Genomic DNA, 16,269 nt, shown 5'->3' with positions numbered 1-16,269 from the left:
TTTAATTTGCGATCAAATCAATTATTTTTATTTTTAAATATACTTCTGCAGGGTAAATTTACGGAGGTTAGCTCGTGTCTTTGATTCTAGAATCTAGAATTCTAGAAACTAAACAATATATCATTGATTTTCTCTTTTTTACAGATGACAGTCTCAATTTACATCCTGTCAAACTCCTCTTATTCTTTGCTCTTGCTTTCATCATCTATCATCTGAGTTACAAACAATGTTTTTATATGTAAATGAAGTAGAGTGCCTGAATCTCAAGCTGGAAATTAAAATCAGATCCAAAAACATGCGTGCACTGTCACAATGACTGGAAATACGTCTGCATTTGTATGTTCAATTCAATTCAATTCAATTCAATTCAATTCAATTCAATTTTATTTGTATAGCGTCTAATACAACAAAAGTTGTCTCTAGGCGCTTTCCCGAGACCCAGAACATAAACCCCCGAGCAAAAAGAAAACCCCTTTAGGAGGGAAGAAACCTGGACCAGGACCTGGATCATAAGGGGGGACATGTGAAGTTAATCAAACTTCTGAACTAGTTAGTCCTCATGAAACTATCACATGTTAACTAGAGTTGTCCCGATCCGATCACGTGATCGGAAATCGGGGCCGATCACGTGATTGCAGACTCGATCCGGACTCGGACGTTATGAGCCAATCAGGAATCGGATATATATATATCAGGGTTTCCGTTGTCCGGTAAAATATGCCGAAGTCCGGTATTTTATAATCTCTCCGGTCAAAATGTCCGGTGAAAATACTCACTGGCGCCGACATCCACGTGTGCGTTGATTTATGGTTCCGCGTCGCACCGACGCAGAGTCTACAGCGTAGGGTTCGCGGCGACGCGCACCCTACGCCAGACCCTGGACCCTTGGAGCGGCAGCCATCAGTTAGTTTTTTCTTTTTAGATCCGAGGCTTTGCGTAGATGGTGGCTTCCGCAACTTTCAGGCGCTTTTTCTGCGCAAGCAAGCTTTATAGATGAGGCCCCAGGACTGAAGCGGAGCTGCGGCGCCGACATTATGGTTCCGCGTCGCGGAAGGCTCTGCGTTGGTGTGACGCGGGACCATAAATCAACGCACACGTGGAGTAGTGGGCTCGGAACGGCAGCCATACACCACATGCGCGCAGAGCACGCCTGTTTGTTTTGAAGCTGAATCAGCCCTATGCTAAAAAAAGAAAAAGAAAGAAAGAAAAAGAAAAGAACATTTTTTTATACTGACCTAAGAATGTTCAAGCTGCCTACCTCCTATGTGCTCAGTTTACAGTACACATGTTAAAATATAATAAAAGGGTCATCCTGCATAATTTTCTTTTCTCTTCTTCATTTTTTATTGTTTTATAAAAGTATCGGATCGGGACTCGGTATCGGCAAGTCCTCAAAATCAAAGGACTCGGACTCGGACTCGGGGGCAAAAAAACCTGATCGGGACATCCCTAATGTTAACAGATGACAGGGCAGCCCTTCCTGAGTTCTGTCAGGGGGGTCGACTGTCCCAAACTGTTGCATTGTTAGCTTGGACCATCTGTTCAAGACCCCCATGAAGGTTGGCCTGGTGACTTCCCGGTTTGTCAATGGCCCATTGTCTTTTGGACGCATCTGTTCAGACTTCCTGTTTTTGTACAGGAAGGCATTTGACCCCTTGACCTTTGCGTTCTTTTAAAGACTTTAAGCTAAAGATGTCTGCTTGTTTCTTCATACTAAGCCTCTTTAACTGAAAATGTCACATGTGTGACCTTTTTAACCTTCCTCTGCTACCATGTCTGTTTCTCCATCTGTTTCATTCACTGTTCCTAATATGGTAATGTTCCTGTCAAAGTTTCTCAATAAAAGCTGATGCAAAGGAGGAGCCAGCAAGCATTCGTCGAGAGCATCCATAAGAGAGCCATGTTGCTCTGCAAGCTCCGACTTTGCTTCCCTTCTGCAGAAGGCTTTAAATATCATTCTAACAGCCTCTGTGTCTTTCCTTGTTTATGTTATGTTGATTTGGGACCCAACAGACCCTCCTGCCGAAGGCCAGACTGGGGGGTCGGGGACGTCAACACACAGCAGACATCCACGCAGGCAGGTGGAAGCAGCAACGGGATGACCAACAATCAATGTACAATCAATGTTAGTCACGAAACTACACATTTCGATGCATCTGTTCCCTGAGGCGACTGTTTCTGCAGCCTCGGTATCTGTGCCTGCTCAGCAGCTCCCTGCGCTGGTGTTTATCAGTCTATCTCTGACCATGAGGACACGTTGCTGAACTTTCAAGTTACTCATGCACAGCAGCTTGTGCCCCAGAGAAGCAAGCAGGGGTTTCTTCACTGAAGACATGACTCCCACAAACATCAGGACATAGTGCGTGTGACCAGTAAAGAGATCCTTTTTGTTTAATAATGATCAAGAGTTCCCATTCTGCAGTTAACACCAGTATAAATACTTATGACAAAAATACATTTATAAAATACATATCTGAGTGAAGAGATAATTCCTAAATGTTCAGCATTATGGTCACTATCCGTGCAAGACAGATGTTGTGGCCCTTTCATTTGTAAGCTCAAACTCAGGCAATACATCTTTTTATGATGACAAATACAAATGTGCCCGCTTAAAATTTCATCTCCCAGCCAAAGGCCAACCAATTTCCAACCAGTTGGAGTCTCCCGGGTCATTCAGATGGATGGTGTTACAACCGTGGACAAGGCAGGACTGGCTGAGAGCTGTGTGGTCCTTCTGCATCTGCAAGCTGCATCTGCAAGCTGCATCTGTAAACTGCATCTGTTAGCTGCATCTGCAAGCTGCACCTGTAAGCTGCACCTGTAAACTGCATCTGCAAGCTGCACCTGTAAGCTGCATCTGTAAGTCGCACCTGTAAGACGCATCTGCAAGCTGCATCTGCAAACTGCATCTGCAAGCTGCATCTGCAAGCTGCATCTGCAAGCTGCATCTGCAAGCTGCATCTGCAAGCTGCACCTGCAAGCTGCACCTGCAAGCTGCACCTGTAAGCTGCGACTAGGTTTGAGTGAACATTTTTTATGTCTGATTTAAACTTAAAGAAACTTTAATTAAACCCTGCAGGCCAACCATCAAATTTAAATCCCAAGCAATCAATATTCCAAATGAAATCTCATAAAAGGCAGCGATACTGTCGGAATAGGGTTTATGAAAGAGAGCGATTCATTTAGCCACTATGACAAATTTGCAAGTAAAAACCTATTAAGACCCTTTAATACTTTAGACTGTTTGCATGTCTAGCACTGCCTGGAGTAAAAAAAAATAAACACAAAGCAACTGCTCTTGCATATCCATGGCAATTAACATCCAAAAATCAATTTAATTTCTCATTAGAAACTAATAAACAGCCAAAAAGTACGCCACAGCTGATGTAACAGCATCATCAACCAAATGTCAAATGAACAGGAGAGATGCCATTCAGTGTGCGTGAGAGAGTGAGCGTCCTGCTTTACCCCCATACACTGGAAATGAGCCGAGAGGCCGAGAGGCAGACCCAAACAAGCTCCATCATTCTGTTTCCATTTCACTTTCTAATCAAGACTTAGCATGTGTGTGTGTGTGTGTGTGTGTGTGTGTGTGTGTGTGTGTGTGTGTGTGTGTGTGTGTGTGTGTGTGTGTGTGTGTGTGTGTGTGTGTGTGTGCATCTACAGTACATATAGTACATCCAGAAACACACCACACTGATACAAATATCTGGCTTGATCTACTAAAAAAAGTAAGGCAACTTTTTGCATGAGATTATTATGTAGATCAAGAAAGACTAGTCTTTGTATAAATTAATTAATTTTTTGTATGTAAATAATACATTTTGCAAGTACAGTCAACTTAATTGTGTTAAGTTTACTTTATTTATCAAAATTAAGTTGACTTTTAAAAGGAAAAAAGAAAAAAAGGAAAAAAAGTACAATTCTTTTTATTAAAATTAAGTTGACTTTACTTGCAAAAATTAAGTTGACTTTACTTGCAAATTAATTTTGTACAATTTGTACAATTGTCCAATTTTTGCATTTCTAGTCTGCAACACATTCCCCCAAAAAGTTTGATGAAGGCAAAGTTGTGCTAGTGGAAAAGTGGGAAAGTGTATTTTTCTCAAATGGCTGCACAGGTGATCCTAATAATGATCTGGTAGAAAACACTATTCATGAAATGTTGTTTTTTTTTTCCTTAAAGGGGACCTATTAAGGCATCTAATACCTATTTTAAACAGGCCTTGAATGTCTTAAAAACAAGCTTTTGATTGTTTTTGCTAAATAAATTAGAAATTCAGATCTCTAAACCATGTCTTCATCATCCCAGTCTCTAACCTCATTATCTATGCGGGATTCTGAGTGGGCGGGGCTATGATAATGAGGCACTGTGCTGATTTGCTAGTGTTTAGCTAGTGTCCATCAATCCATACTAATACATTTCTCCAGAATGAGTATGGATAGCGCATACTATTGAGTACGTATTATTGTTTCGGACGCACTAAAAAATCTCACATACTGTTTTTGCTACTCATTAGGTTGGAGGACGCAGCTCATGTAAATATGCATGTAGTGAGAAGAATCAGTGTTCTAGGAATCTCTTTTCAAGAAAGGCTCACCCTGGGGGGCACGGTGGCGCAGCAGGTAGTGCAGCCATCTCACAGCAAGAAGGTCCTGGGTTCGATTCCCGCCGGGGATGCTGTGGGAGCTGAAGTGCGTGTTAGTTCCCCCATGACTTCAGTGCCCACACCCTGGGTGGGGTTGGAGAAAGGATCTTTCTGTGTGGAGTTTGCATGTTCTCCCCGTGTTCCATTGGGTATCTAATGTGAGCTACCCTCACAAAAACGTGCACACAGTCCTGGGCTATACATGCCCCCTCTGGCCAACCGGGGCACCAGATGGGATGGGGTGGGGAGGATCCGGCCGGACGTAGCGCGTGGAAGGATCACGTTATTCCGGCCGGGAGAAGCCCCACCCTGTCTGGTGAAAAGATGCGGCCTGCTCACTCCTCAGGTTAAGAAGGAGACCTGAGCTCAGTGCAGGGCCCTCCCGGGGTTGGTAGAGGATGGCAATGCCCAGGACTGTCTAGGTAGGAGCACTGGGTGATTAAATGGGGAAAAAACCGGGATAAAAATATTTAAAAAGAAAGGCTCACCCTGTGTTCCAGAACACAATCAGGCTATTCCAGAATGTTATTAGCAACAAGTCCAAAAGCCAGGGTGGTCGATGGTATCAGTGCTGTTTAAACCTATCTGATGGCAACAACAATGCAAAAAATCTACATTGAGATTTTAAAGCAACCTATACTGCCTTCATGTACACATTTTTGCAGGGATGTTTCTACATTAATATCAACAAAAATAAAAGCAAAACAGAATTTAAACTGATAGCCATTTATATATTCTATATATATTTTTAGATATACTGTTCATAATTATAACACTAGAGGTTCCAGTCAGCTCAAATTACCAATTCCAAGGACCAATCATCTTAAGAGATCTTTTATTTATAGATCAGTGACTTTGTGGAATAACCTGCCTCAAAACCTCTGCTGCATATACAACAAATTCACTTTTAAAAAGAATCTTAAAGTCTACTTAACATTGTAAAGTTTGTTGTTTGTCTGTTCTTTTTGCATTCTGTATTATTTAAAAGTTTTCTTTTCTTTAATGTAATTGTATCTAGTATCGAACTTGTCATTGTGCATTGAGTCAAATCATGTAATCACTTTGTATTTGCAATTGTATAATTCTGTATGTTTCTTTTTTTTGTGGACCCCAGGAAGACTAGCTGGTTGCTATGGCACCAGCTAATGGGGATCATTAATAAAATAATAATAAAAAAAAAAAACAACCACACATTGGTTCACTGTAAGCCACTGAAAGGATTCAGAAAAAATAGAGTTGCCATGGAAATAGTGCCCTTGATGCACTGGTGCATGGTTGTGGTGTCCACTTACTACACCAGGTATGTGGACGCATGTGGATGTATGTGGACGCATGTGGACGCATGTGGATGCATGTGGACGCATGTGGATGCATGTGGATGCATGTGGATGCATGTGGATGCATGTGGATGCATGTGGATGCATGTGGATGCATGTGGATGCATGTGGACGCATGTGGATGCATGTGGATGCATGTGGATGCATGTGGATGCATGTGGACGCATGTGGATGCATGTGGATGCATGTGGACGCATGTGGATGCATGTGGATGCATGTGGACGCATGTGGACGCATGTGGATGCATGTGGATGCATGTGGATGCATGTGGACGCATGTGGACGCATGTGGATGCATGTGGACGCATGTGGACGCATGTGGATGCATGTGGACGCATGTGCACGCATGTGGACGCATGTGGACGCATGTGGACGCATATGGACACTGCGTTAAAAAAGCTGCATCATGCATATCTTATTTACTACGAGGATGACGTGCAATGAGACATTAATTTATAAATCCACACAAGAGCACATAAACACTGCATGATGATGTTGTTTTATTGAATCATGACACATCGTTTTTGGACACATACCTCAGGACTGGCCTGACTGTCTGACTGCTAGCGGCCTGTAAAAAGACTATTACCAGGAAATGGTTATCACAGGAGAGCCCAACTTTAAAGGTATGGATAGAAATTACAATGGAAATTTATAAAAGGGAGAAGATAACGGCATTTATTAATTATAAATTGGAGAAATTCACCTCATACTGGGAAAACTGGGTCAATTACGTCACGCTCCATAGGCCTAATTTTATTTTCTCAAGTCAATGACTGTGTTATGTTGAAAAGATCACTCCCTACTTGTACATAGTAGTTTTTGGTGGTTTGTCTTTCTTTTCATTGTTTGGACATAAAACAAAAACATTATTCCGACATTTAGGACGGACAACAGATGTATGATGTATGCATACATGATGTATCGGATGTGAAAGTCTAATGCTGAATGTCAATAAAAAGACTGTCAATAAAAAAGAATCATGACACATCGCTTTTTTAAAAAGAAAAAAGACTGATCACAGTTAGCTGAGCTTTCACAAAACTCTTGAAAAGATAGAACAACTGATGGAGGAAAAAGTAGGAGGCATCAGTGGAAATAACAGTAAATCAAATCAAACAAAACAAGTCTGGGATCTAAAAAACAGAAAAGATGGAACCCTCCAAGTCCCCAGAGTTAGGAGGAAAGGAGCAGGCAGAGGGGAATGAGCTGGGTGTGTTCCGACTGCTGCTCCGGTGACAAACACGCTGCCTGGATGTCTGTGCTGCCATCGCACAACAACCCCAGCAGTCACACAACACCTCCCTTCCCTTAGCTGTCCAAGGCACACGCATGTGACCACACAAGTCAGTGCACTTTGAATACAAAAAAAGGATAATTATTTGATCTGCTATTTATCCATAGGCAGAATTTTAAACAGTAAATGAACATTTAAATGAAGATTATTGTCTCTTCCTCCTGAGGAGAGAGTGTGAAAATATCTCCTGAAAATGTCTTGCAAACAAACGTTTCTGAGCAAACCTTTTCACGTACTTCCAGCTCCATCTAGTGTACGACCACTGAACTTCTCCTTCCCTGTCTACCCCTCGACCTTCTATCTCGGTATTTCTTGCTCCTTTTTCCTTTTACCTTAAATACAGATCACATTTTGGAAACCTGCTGGGTTTGGGCAGAAAAAGGTGCTGCAGATAATGTAAACATGCCATACAGCAACCACAAGTCTACACAGTAGGAGTGAACATGTGTTGCATGAAAGTTTTCTCAGATGATCGCCCAAAAAAAGAAAAAGAAAATGACAACTGTGCAGTCTTCAAATTGCTAAATGCGGAGCATTAATGCATTGATAAGCATTTGCAGTATTTGGTGAAAGGGCAGATTATCAAGTCCATGCTCCAGTATCCCTTCCTTATATCCTTATATCTACCTTATATAGTATGTAGTATTCATTAGGAAAATTATATATATATATATATATATATATATATATATATATATATATATATATATATATATATATATATATATATACAAATATATGATACTGTATATATCATATATTTGTATATTTATATATATATATATATATATATATATATATATATATATATATATATATATATATATATATATATATATATATATATATATATATATATGTATATATATAGAAACAAAAAACAAAACAAAAACACAAAGAAATGTTTTGTTAATTTATGATTTTATAAATACAATTACCTTAGCATGGTTGTTGGGATTTGTGTTCTTATTTGTCTGTTCTACAGTTATTCATTGTTTTTTTTGCTTTTAGTGTTGTGTTTTGAACCTAAGGGCCACCAAAGCTTTTTCTGTTAGTTAGCCATGGGTTTGGATTGTTGCCATGTAGAAATGTCCTAAACAAAACACCCAATCATCCATCCATCCATTATCTATACCCGCTGTATCCTCTGCAGGGTCACGGGGGTCTGCTGGAGACTATCCCGGCTAATTACAGGTGAGAGGCAGGGGTTACACCCTGGACAGGTCACCAGTCCATCACAGGGAACACCCAATCAATTCATACAAAAAAAAATGGATAGCTGTATTGTTACTTCACAATAGAAGTTGTAGAAATTGTACTTTCGCTGACAACAAACAGAGGCACGTTTCTGTCAGGGTGAGTCAAACAAGCACACAGCTAAAAAGCCAGAAAAGAAAGAAAAAAATAGAGAAAACTCAACCAATAATCAGCTACACCACAATGAAATCCCAGTGGTTACACCGAGGCCATGCTAAGGGCAACATAATCCAACCCACAGAAATCCCACACTGGCGTGGATGAGCTCCATGCAGCTCATGGAGCTGTCCATGGTGCTGAAGGCACAGCCAAGCCAACACAATCACACACAACCCTCGGCCACAAACTGAGCAGACAGAAAAAGACAAATGGACATCAAGAAAGACATTCAACGACACGCTGACATTGCAGCAGATAATAGACTGATACAAATATAATGAGGAATAAAAATAACATAAAGGGCAAAGCATTTGTTGAAAACATCCGTTTAGAACATCCATGGACTCAGGAGAAGGAATAGAAAGACTAAACTTTAGTTAGAAAAAAAGATACCAATGGAAAAACTTTTAATATTTCAAAAGCAATGTGTCAAGGCTGTAGCATATGTGATTATTATTTCAGATAGTCAGAGAGGTTATGGACAAAGGCAAAGAATGTCATATTTGACAATTTGCAGAAAAATAAGCTTAAGAGAGACAAATGGATCGCTGCAATTCACAGAAACAACTGGATTCCAGGCACCGAAACGTGGATTTGTGGTTCCCATTTTGTATCAGGTAATGTTGGATTTTTGGGTAGTTAACGTTAAACGGTCAAATCATAAAGTTCAGTGTCCTCATCACTTTAATTTCTACAACAAATCCTGCCTTGAAGTCGGACCAAGCGTCAAGACTTTTGTAAGCCTTCAAGCTTTGCTTCGTGTATTTCCCCGGCGTAGAAATTAAGTACATATAAATATCAGGAAACTGGATTCGTGGCCAAATATTAATGTCCATGGACCGCTGGTTCTTGGTAACTGTACCAAATATTAATGTCCATGGACCACTGGTTCTTGGTAACTGTACCAAATATTAATGTCCATGGACCACTGGTTCTTGGTAACTGTACCAAATATTAATGTCCATGGATCACTGGTTCTTGGGGTAACTGTACCAAATATTAATGTCCATGGACCGCTGGTTCTTGGTAACTGTACCAAATATTAATGTCCATGGACCACTGGTTCTTGGTAACTGTACCAAATATTAATGTCCATGGACCACTGGTTCTTGGTAACTGTACCAAATATTAATGTCCATGGATCACTGGTTCTTGGGGTAACTGTACGGGTCACTGTCAAGTCCAACTGCCTTCAATTTAAGCCGGTAACTGTCTGTTATCCCGTCTTCTCCACTAGTTGCAGCTGTTTTTGCCTCTCAGTGAGAGTAAGGGGGCTGGTCCAGTGGGGAAGTGACGTCAATACAGACCCTCTATTGGTTTCCTCTGCAGACTAGCCAGTTTACTAGTAAGTGATGTCCTGTGTGATTACAACATATTGTTGGCATTATACTACACTGTAATAATATGCATAATAACCGCTTAAGGAGCAATAGTTGAATGAAACTACAATGTAGAACTCAACTGACACAGTAGCAATTTGAACATACCAGATTTCATACTGATATGTAGCATACCTAAATATAAAAGTAAAGGTGTTTTGCTCTTGAAATGAAACATCCAGAGGGAAAGGAGACACCTAAATGACAAAGGGGCACACACCCTTAAAGTAGGAACAGCAGACGGAAATCAGTGTGAGGCAGGAGGAAGGTTAAAGCCCTTTGTTGCCAGAGGGGGAGCTGACACACCACTGCTTCCTTAATCAGCTCAGCACACCAACAGCCCCATTTGATCAGACAATACTCCGCCAGGAAAGGAGGGGGATCAAAGAGGCTACAAAACAAAAAGAGGAAAAGAGAGAAGGTGCAAGGTGACATGAAGCCAATTAAGTGTGTTGCAGTGTAACTGCACACACCTAAAAAGCAGTGCATACTGTAGCAGCTCGCCAGGCTGCCTGGTGGCTGCGTTGCGTAACAGCTTATATAACAGCTGCTGCTCCACAGGGGTAGAACAAACTTTTTATGAGGCTGTGAATCAGTTTCTTTTCAAAATGTGGTAAGAATGTTTCTCTCCTTGGTGTGCCTGGAGCCCTTTGTGTTTGAAGTCATAACACAGATTTTAAAAAGGAAATAGATTTTCAAAGCATCAGCTACAATTTGATGTATTTATTCCAAATAGTTTCTATCACGTTGTGACATATTGTACTGTAACTTCACCGGTCTTGATGTGTCTCTCACCCTGCCTCGTCTTCTGATAAAACACAGATTGTTCCTTCCTTCACTGGTTTCCACTCTTTGTTGATCTCTGTGATCATTCCAAACGGTTAACTGGAATTCATTACATAGAATAGTTCATGAGCATGAAGATGACAAATAATGAAGTAAGGTCTATGGAACAGACTGAGTGTGGATCTGAAGCAATGTCCAAGCATGGTATGTTCACACACATATATATATCCAAAAGATGTAATTATCCAAAAAGTGCATGTTTATGTGTATATATATATATATATATATATATATATATATATATATATATATATATATATATATATATATATATATATATATATGTATGTATGTATGTGTATGTATATGTGTTATATATGTATATATAGATATCTTTTGTTTTTTGTATATACATTAAATTAATTTTGATTACAATGAAATAGAGTTTAGGGGGTAGGATTTAATACGTTTTTACTTCTTCCTACTCCTTTTCGAGCATGTTAATTATGATAGATGTGTCACGACCGGTGTATGGTGTGGACCCAAACGCAGGAGAGCAGGAGGCAGGAGTTGCAAAAACCAGGATTTATTCCACAAAACCAAAAACAAAGCGCTGCTTGGCAGTATCAAAAGTAACTAAACAGGGATCAAAAAACTTGAGCAGGAAAAACGTGGCAGGAAACATGGAGGAATGAAAACAGTACGGACTGACAGGGAACAAGGGAATGACAAGACCAGATATACACAGGGGATAACGAGACATGACGAGACACAGGTGCAGACAATCAGGGCAGATGGGACACAGGCGGGGCAAAACAGAAACTGAAGGCTGGGGGGAATGTCAAACCCTGACAGGATGCATGTTTTTATTTATATTTTTGTTTTTTTTTGTTTTCTTATTTACATTTATTTATTATTGATTATTATTATTTTGTTTTGTATTCACTACGGTTTCATGTTCGAAATAAAAATTTCAATTCAATTCAATTCAATGTGTGTTATGTGCACACCAAAGACGTATAAAAGATGGCTGACACCACTGTGATGCTTCTCTTCAGACAGACTCATGTTTGTCATCTGTGTGTTAATAGGAGCCAGAGGCCATAAAAAAATAAAAAAATTGCATTTCTGATATGGACTGGACATTTGAGCATGTGGATCTAAGGAGATTTTTTTGAATCAGCCTCAAATTGAAACTCAAGGAACTTAAGGTCTCAAAGTTGCTGATTGGTACATACACACAATAATTAGTTTGATATAATAACGGTTTGTTATACGTATTTCTAAAGTATGAGTAAGTGTGGTTTATTTGTGTGCTTGCTTATTTGCAACTAAATATTATTTTCACTGCTGGTTTACAATATATTGATTGGTGAATTAAACAGATTAATCATTTCAAAGTCAATATTTGGTGCGTATATGCAATTACAAATGAATACACTGGTGAAAGTAAAGCATCATTGCATTACTTTTACTACCTTGCATCTGAGCAATAGAGGGCCAATGAGGGCAAGAAATGTACATTTCTTCTTCATTTCTGCTTTAAATGTTTCACCCAAATATGTAAAAAGCCAAGGAGGGTAAGTACAAGAGAAGAAAATGCCTGTAAAAGTGCCTTTGATCACAAATCTACTGCTGAGTTTGTGTTGATTAGCATTTGAAAAGGGACAAAATGGAGGGGGGAGCAGACGTCAAAGAGGAAGATGTTTTCCTAAAATATTGACAGTTAAGATGGAGCCCTGAAGCAGATACAGCCAGACAGAAAAGCTCTCAAAAAGGTTTTAAATACTGTGCACTATTGGTTCTGACGGCACCTTAGAAAGCATTATGTAAAAAAAGCAACAGTTGCACAAACATGGGCAAGAGCTACTGAGAAGTCTCTTTTCATAATCAGAGATGGCAAGGGATTTGTATCAGTCCAAAATGGCACACTACAGTGCAAAAAAGAAAAACAACCAAAAAACTGCCGCTTATCAGAGTGGTGCATATTGCATTAATATTTCATTTAAGAATCGAGAAAATTCTGAGTCATAACTTTGCAAAGCACAGCGCGTTTGCCATTCAGCTGCTTTGCAGAAAAGCGCTTTCCAGGTTAGAGCCTGACGCCTGAGAGATGTCAGTCCTGCTCTGGAAGCAACTATAAGCAAGAAGCATGATATTATTAATATGATTGATCAGATATTAGGCAAAAAGTTACCAATGGATCCAAGGTTTTTTATTCTGGGTATATACCCAACTACGCCAATATTACAAAATAAAGAATCTAGACTTGTAGATATGTGTATATTACAAGCTAAACGTATCATTTCCCTTAATTGGAAAAATGTTGATGGACCAAGAATTGGAAGATGGATTAAAGAGATGGCTTTAAACATGACAATGGAAAAGATAACTTACATTATTAGACGGAAGGAACATTTCTTTGATGACATCTGGAGACCTTTTATATGTTTTTTAAGACATGATACTAATGTTGGTAACTTACTTCAGCAGGAGGAGGCTCAGAGGGAGTAGAATATCCATGTGGGGTGATATAATGATATAATGGCCTGAAAATGTTCTTGAAATACATCAATGTCATAATTGATCTCAGTATTTGTATGCATGTATTTGTATGTCTGTATTCACACGGGCATGCATATACTGTATATCACATCCAAGGTCCTTATTCAATGGATATCTATGTTTAAGTGTTTCTTAATCGATACTATATCTATTAATATTTTTCCCTCTTTTGCTCTATTTTTTTTTTTTTAACTATTATTCTAACCATTTTTCTTATTCTTTCTAGGGGATGAGGGGATGGGAGGGAGAACGGGGAGAAAAGGTTTGCTTTGTTGCCTGTAACAGTGACTGATGTTTGACTTGTTGGAAACTGCAAACAAAAATCTAATAAATACATTTAAAAAGAAAAAAAAAGCAAGAAGCATGGGACAAAACTTCCCTACTACATATTCATTAGACGCAGATTAAAAGAGAAATGGAGAGAGACGGAGAGAGACGAGAAAGTAAATGAGTCAGACAGTGCGTGTGATAAAGTTGTGGCATTACTGTGTTCTCAATAGCGTTGCCAGTGATGGAAACGTCTGCCATCGATCCTAATTTGGCAGCGTCCCGACTGCAACCAGCCCCCCAGTCTGCTAGTGTATCTTCATGCAGACAGAGACACGCACACGCTGGCTGGCTCGTTGAATCAGCAGCAGACAGACAGACAGACAGACAGACAGACAGACAGACAGACAGACAGACAGACAGACAGACAGACAGACAGACAGACAGACAGACAGACAGACAGACAGACAGACAGACGAAACATGCTCTCAATAGCTTATTTACACACGCACAGACAGTGGTCTACTTTCAGGACTTTTTTGCTGGGGAATCTATAAGCCATTTATCATCCGGAGTCATTTTGTGTGAATCTACTGCGCAGTAGCAAACAGACTGTCTGCTCTCTCACCCTCTCATACACTGTGCTGGGTAGCTGTGACTCAGCAAATCAGCAAGAGCAGATGGATTTTACTACAATCATCCAATGCAGAACTAAAAGTGACATTATCAGTAAACAATACATCCAACTAGACCTTAAAAAGCTGCTACACACTGTATGTTATTGTGAGGGTCATCTCCACATTGCATCACTCAAAGTGTTACTTGATGACGCTGCTGCAGCATCTTTCCCAGAGTTTTTGCAGAGTCAGAAAGGAGGTAGGGAGGCAATGAAAACAGAAACACTGAGAAAAAGTGAAGGAAACCAGAAAAAGGTGATATGATGTACAGAAAAACACAAATACAAAGCATAAGGGTGGGGGGAAAAGATAGGGGGTAACTGAAAGAGCAATGCCATATGTTAGAGCCCCTCGGTTTAGGGGTGCATGCAGAGTATGCTAATTAAATGAGGATTAAACATCCGTAAAAATGAATGGAACATTGCCAGTGAAACACTGATACAAACAAGGATGAGAGGAAGAGGATAATCAGGACAGACATAGATTATGCTGAGAGCAGATGATTTAATCAGAAGAGGACTAAACATATTATGAATGCATGAAGAATCGTGCAGATATAATGCAGTAAGTACAGGGAAAATTACAGAGGGAGAAGATGAAAAAGAAATTGAGACGCAGACAAAAATGGATGGAGAAAAAGAAAGTCAAATCTGTTTGGCCGTGCCAGCAAGGAGAGGAAGAAGCCAGCACTGCAGACTGCAAACAAGAGACTACTTCATTGCTCTCCCTCATATCACTTTCATTGTTACTCGTGTCAGTGTGGGTATAGATTCGATTCCGATTCTTAGGATTCAGAATCGATTATCACCATTTGATTCGATCCGATTCGATATTGATTTGGGTTAGTGTTATTAAAAATGTTTTTTGAGCTGTTGCCTGAATTATATGACTGTAAAATAACTATTGTGAAATAACTAAGAAATAAATATCCATTTAAAGTTAAAAAAAGAGAGAAATTGCAACAGCTCATGCAGTAAATAAATCCTTTTAGCTTGTCTAATTTATTCTGTCACCAGACACTAATATAACATTTTGAAATGAAGCTGAAATATCCAGCATTTTCTCATTTTCATTTAGTTCAGGAGTTTTCAAAACCAGCGGTTTGTTAGCGCTACTGCAACTCTTCGACGCTATGTTGACGCCTGTGTGAATTAAATGATGTGACGACTGGGATTATAGTTCACTGGGCGAAAATGTAATGATGAAAAAAAAAAACGATCTTTAGACATACTAATCGATTTTAAGAATTAATATGAGAATCGATTTAGAATCGGAAAATCGATTTTTTCAACACAGGCCTAGAAAAATCCTACTGAAAATGATAAGGATAAAATTGTCAGCATCGTGTTGACAGAGAATAAAAGAGCAGAGATCCGGTGGGTATCCAAGCCCAGACTGGTGAACCGGTGATGGCTCACCAGTCAAACACTGGTGCTCCATAAATCCAGAAGAAAGCACTGATTCTAGATGGAACAATCCCCAGTGAAAGATACTGTACATTTGGAAGCTGAAGAAATACCACGTGTTGAAATAGGAAGAAGAATATGTGGAAAGTGAAGGCCACGGTGGTGCCGGTGGTGACTGAAGCATCTTCCATGCTGGGACGGGAACAGATTCCAGGACCAACATCAGCCGTGGCTTAAGGCTTTTCTCCCACTAGGGGAGTTTTTTCCTGCCATTGTTTATGTAATAATTGCTGGGGGGGTTAATGTTCTGGGTCTCTGGAAAGATCCTAGAGACAACTTCTGTTGTAATAGACGCTATAAAATAAAATTTAATTAAATTGAATGTCAGTCCAGAAGAGCAGCCTTAAGAACAGCTAAAGCTGGGCAGACACTGTGCGATATTTTAAATCGTTTGATTCAGCCCCATCTCAAACTGCACGACTAGATCGCTG

At 39.8% G+C, this 16,269-nt stretch overlaps 1 protein-coding gene across 2 annotated transcripts in view; it reads right to left on the bottom strand.

Moving 5' to 3' along the window:
• LOC133459552 (serine/threonine-protein kinase DCLK1-like) overlaps positions 1–16,269 on the bottom strand; it is an 85,582-nt gene that overhangs the window by 55,975 nt on the left and 13,338 nt on the right. The gene's annotated exons all lie outside the window — the stretch shown is intronic.

The sequence above is a fragment of the Cololabis saira genome, chromosome 14 (genome assembly GCF_033807715.1).
Source record: "Cololabis saira isolate AMF1-May2022 chromosome 14, fColSai1.1, whole genome shotgun sequence".
Classification (NCBI taxonomy): domain Eukaryota; kingdom Metazoa; phylum Chordata; class Actinopteri; order Beloniformes; family Belonidae; genus Cololabis; species Cololabis saira.
The sequence above is the reverse complement of the archived record's forward strand: the minus strand, read 5'-3'. Positions and strand labels throughout refer to the sequence as shown.